The sequence below is a fragment of the Meriones unguiculatus genome, chromosome 21, assembly GCF_030254825.1.
Source record: "Meriones unguiculatus strain TT.TT164.6M chromosome 21, Bangor_MerUng_6.1, whole genome shotgun sequence".
Lineage (NCBI taxonomy): Eukaryota > Metazoa > Chordata > Mammalia > Rodentia > Muridae > Meriones > Meriones unguiculatus.
This window is the reverse complement of record NC_083368.1, coordinates 4,369,484-4,374,819: the sequence shown is the minus strand read 5'-3', so window position 1 is coordinate 4,374,819 and position 5,336 is coordinate 4,369,484.

Genomic DNA, 5,336 nt, shown 5'->3' with positions numbered 1-5,336 from the left:
CTTAGTCTATCAGATCTCATCAGGAGTGGCTGCATTGTCATCTACTGTGGCTTGGTAAGGCTGCTCCCCCCTCAGGGGGAGGTGACCAAAGAGCAGGCCAATCAGATTATGTCAGAGGCAGGCCCTCTTCCCATTACTATGTAACCCACTTGGACACTAAACTGCCATAGACTACATCTGTGCAGGGGTTCTAGGTTATCTCCATGAATAGTCCTTGGTTGGAGTATGAGTCTCTGGGAAATCACCTGTGTTCAATTTTCTGGTTCTGTTGTTCTCACTTCTTACATAAGATTCCATGCACTCTGCCCAACAGTTGGCGATAAGTCTCAGCATCTGCTTTGATAGTCTGCAGGGCAGAGGCTTTCAGAGGCCCTCTGTGTTAGGTTCCTAGGTTATTTCCTATTTTCTTCTTCTTCTGATGTCCAACCTTTTTGGCTTTCAGGATGGGGATTGAGCGTTTTAGTCAGGATCCTCTCTCTTGATTAGTTTCTTTAGATGAACAGTTTTTGGTAGGTTTATCCTATGTTATATGTCTATATAAATGAGTATATACTGTGTGTGTCTTTCTGCTTCTGGGACAGCTCACTCAGGATGATCCCTCGTAGGTCCTACCATTTACCTGCAAATTTCATGATTTTCTTATTTTTCATTGCAGAGTAATACTCCATTGTGTAGATGTACCACAATTTCTGTATCCATTCTTCAGTTGAGGAGCATCTAGGCTGTTTCCAGCTTCTGGCTATTACAAATAAGGCTGCTACAAACATGGTTGAGCAAATGTCCTTATTGTGTACCTGAGCCTCTTTTGGATAGATGCCTAGGAGTGGTATGACTGGATCTTGAGGAAGCACTGTTCCTAGTTGTCTGAGAAAGTGCCAGATTGATTTCCAGAGTGGTTGTACCAGTTTACATTCCCACCAGCAGTGGAGAAGGGTTCCCCTTTCTCTACAACCTCTCCAGCCTGTGTTGTCACTTAAGTTTTTCATCTTGGCCATTCTGATGGATGTAAAGTGAAATCTCAGGGTCGTTTTGATTTGCATTTCCCTAATGGCTAATGAGGTTGAGCATTTCTCTAAGTGTTTCTCTGCCATTCGATATTCCTCTACAGAGAATGCTCTGTTTAGCTTTGTTCCCCATTTTTTAATTAGATTACTAGGTTTGCTGTTTTCAGCTTCTTTAGTTCTTTATATATACTGCATGTTAGTCCTCTGTCAGATAAAGGGTTGATGAAGATTCTTTCCCAATCTGTAGGCAGTCATTTTGTTTTGATGACGGTGTCCTTTGCTTTACAGAAGCTTTTCAGTTTCATGAGGTCCCAATTATTGATTGTTGCTCTTAAGAGCCTGTGCTGTTGGTGTCCTGTTCAGGAAGTTGTTTCCTGTGCCAATGAGTTCAAGAGTGTTCCCCACTATTTTTCTAACCAATTTAATGTGTCTGGTTTTATGTTGAGGTCTTTGATCCACTTGGACTTTAGTTTTGTGCAGGGTGATAAGTATGGATCTATTTGCATTTTTCTATATGTAGACATCCAGTTGGACCAGCACCATTTGTTGAAGATGCTATCTTTTCTCCATTGTATGGTTTTGGCATCTTTGTCAAAGATCAGGTGTCCCTAAGTGTGTGGGTTTATTTCTGGGTCCTCTGTTCGTTCCATTGATCCACCATTCTGTTCTATGCCAGTACCATGCAGTTTTTATAACTGTTGCTCTATAGTACAGCTTAAAATCAGGGATGGAGATACCTCCAGGAGATCTTTTATTGTAGAGGATTGTTTTAGCAATTTTGGGTTTCTTGTTATTCCATATGAAGTTGAGAATTTTTCTTTCCAGGTCTGTAAAGACTTGTGTTGGTAATTTGATGGGAATTGCATTGAATCTGTAGATTGCTTTTGGTAAGATGGCCATTTTTACTATGTTAATCCTGCCAAGCCATGAGCATGGGAGATCTTTCCATCTTCTGATATCTTCTTCTAATTCTTTCTTCAGAGACATGAAATTTTTTTCATACAGGTCTTTGACTTGCTTGGTTAGGGTTACTCTGAGGTACTTTATGTCATTTGTGGGTAGTGTGAAGGGTGTTGTTTCCTTAATTTCTCTCTCAGCCCTTTTGTCTTTTGTATACAGGAAGGCTACTGATTTTTTTTTTTTAGTTAATTTTGTATCCGGCCATTTTGTTGAAGGTGTTTATCAGCTGTAGGAGTTCCCTGGTAGAGTTTTTGGGGTCACTCATGTATACTATCATATCATCTGCAAATAGTGATAATTTGACTTCTTCCTTTCCAATTTGTATCCCTTTGATCTCCTTCAACTGTCTTATTGCTCTAGCAAGGACTTCCAGCACTATGTTGAAGAGATATGGAAAGGGTGGGCAGCCTTGTCTTGTCCCTGATTTCAGTGGGATTGCTTTAAGTTTCTCTCCGTTCAGTTTGATGTTGGCTATAGGCTTGCTGTATATCGCCTTTGCTATATTTAGATATGTGTCTTGTATCCCTGATCACTCCAATACTTTAAACATGAATGGATGTTGGATTTTGTCAAATGCCTTTTCAGCATCTAGGGAGATTATCATGTGGTTTTTTCTTTCAGTTTGTTAATATGGTGGATCACATTGTTGGATTTCTGTATATTGAACTACCCCTGCATACCTGGGATGAAGCCTACTTGGTCATAGTGGATAATATCTTTGATGTGTTCTTGTATTTGGTTTGCAAGTATTTTGTTGAATATTTTTGCATCAATGTTCATAAGGGAGAATGGCCTGAAATTCTCTTTCTTTGTTGGGTCTTTGTGTGGTTTAGGTACCAAGGTGACTGTGGCTTCATAGAATGAGTTTGGTAATGTTTCTTCTGTTTCTATTTTGTGGAATAGTTTGAAGAGAACTGGAGTTAGCTCTTCTTTGAAGGTCTGGTTGAATTCTGTACTGAAACCATCTGGTCCTGGGCTTTTTTTAATGGGAAACTTTTGATGACTGCTTCTATTTCCTTGGGGGATATAGGACTATTTAATTGATTTACCTGGTCCTGATTCAGCTTTTGGTCGAATCGATCAAGAAAATTGTCCATTTCATTTAGGTTTTCAAATTTTGTGGCATATAGACTTTTAAAGTAAGTCCTAATGATTGTTTGGATTTCCTCAGTGTCTGTAGTTATGTCCCCCTTTTCATTTCTGATTTTGCTGATTTGGATGGTGTCTCTCTGCCTTTTAGTTAACTTGGCTAAGGGTTTGTCTATCTTGTTGATTTTCTCAAAGAACTAGCTTTTGGTTTCATTGATTCTTTGAATTGTTTTATTTGTTTCTAATTGATTGATTTCAGCCCTGAGTTTGATTATTTCCAGCGTCTACTAATTTTTGGTGTGTCTGCTTCTTCTTTTTTTAGGGTTTTTAAGTGAGCCATTAGGTTGCTTGAATGAGCTGTCTCAAATTTCTTCTTGAAGGCACTTAGTGCTATGAACTTTCCTCTTAGCACTGCTTTCATTGTGTCCCACAAGTTTGGGCATGTTGTGTCTTCATTTTCATTGAGTTCTAGGAAGACCTTAATTTCTTTCTTTATTTCTTCCCTAACCCAGGTGTCATTTAGTAGCAAGTTGTTCAGTTTCCATGTGTGCGTAGGTTTAATGCTATTTCTGTTGTTATTGAGGTCCAGCTTTATTCCATGGTGATCAGACAGGATATAGGGGATTATTTCAATCTTCTTGTATCTGTTGAGGCTCGCTTTGTGACCAACTATACGGTCTATTTTGGAGAAGGTTCCATGAGGTGCTGAGAAGAAGGTAAATTCTTTTGTGTTTCTGTGTAAAGTTTTGTAAATGTCTGTCAGGTCCATTTGATTCATGACCTCTGTTAGAGACATTGTTTCTTTCTTTAATTTCTGTTTTGTTGACCTTTCCTTTGATGAGGGTGGGGTGTTGTAGTCTCCCACTATTAAGGTGTGGAGATCTATGTGTGGTTTAAGTTTTATCAATGTCTCTTTTACAAATGTGGGTATTTGGGCATAGATGTTCAGGATTGTGATGTCTTCTTGGTGGAATTTTCCCTTGATGAGTATGAAGTGTCCTTCCCCATCTCTTTTGATTAATTTTGGTTGAAAGTCTATTTTATCAGATATTAGAATGGCTACTCCTGCTTGCTTCTTGGGTCCATTTGCTTGGAAAGCCGTCTTCCAACCCTTTCCCCTCAGGTAATGTCTATCTTTGTGACTTAGGTGTGTTTCTTGTATGCAACAGATTTCTGGGTTTTGTTTACGCATCCATTCTGTTAGTCTGTGTCTTTTTATTGGAGAATTGAGTCCATTGATGTTGAGGGAGATTAATGACCGGTGGCTGTTAGATCCTTTGATTTTGATGTTGGCTGTGGTCATAAGGCTGTGTGCTTGGTTGCTTTTTGTTTCACTGTAGTGAGGTTATTTCCTGTGTTTTCTTGGAAGTAGCTAGTTTTCTTGGGTTGTATTTTTCCTTCTAGTATCTTCTATAACGCTGAATTTGTGTGTAGCTATTGTTGAAATTTGTTTTTGTCATTGAATATCTTGTTTTCTCCATCTGAGGACTGAGTTTTGCTTGGTATAGTAGCCTGGCCTGACATCTGTGTTCTTTTAGGGTCTGCATGATATCTTTCCAGGCCCTTCTGGCTTTCATAGTCTCTGTTGAAAAGTCAGATGTGATTCTAATGGGTTTGCCATTATATGTTACTTGGCCTTTTTCCCTTGCAGCTTTTAGTATCTTTTCTTTGTTCTGTATACTTACTGTGTTGATTAGTATGTGGTGGGAGTATTTTCTTTTCTGGTCTAATTTATTGGGTGTTCTGTAGACCTCTTGTATTCTTATTGGCCTCTCCTTTAAGTTGGGGAAATTTTCTTCAATGATTTTGTTGAAAATATTTTCTGGTTCTTGGAGCAGGGAATCTTTTTCCTCTACTCCTATTATTCTTAGGTTTTGTCTTTTTATGTTGTCTTGAAATTCGTGGACGGTCTGTGTCAGGAATTTTTTAGATTTAACATTTTCTTTGACAGATACATCTATTTCTTCCATTGTATCTTCCACACCTGAGATTCTTTCTTCCATTTCTTGTAGTCTATTGGTTATGCTAACCTTTGTGGTTCTTGTTTTCTTCCCTAAGTTCTTTCTTTCCACAATTTCCTCCATTTGTGTTTTCTTCAATTTTTCCAATTCTATCTTCAGGTCTTGAGCCATTTTGTTGCTTTCCTTCACCTGTCTGACTGTATTTTCATGTTTTTCCATCAGTTCCTTTAGCTGTTTGTTCGAACAATCCTCTGTTTCTTTTATTTCATTCAGTGATTTACGCATTTCCTCTCTATAGGCCACAAACTGTTTGGCTGCAACT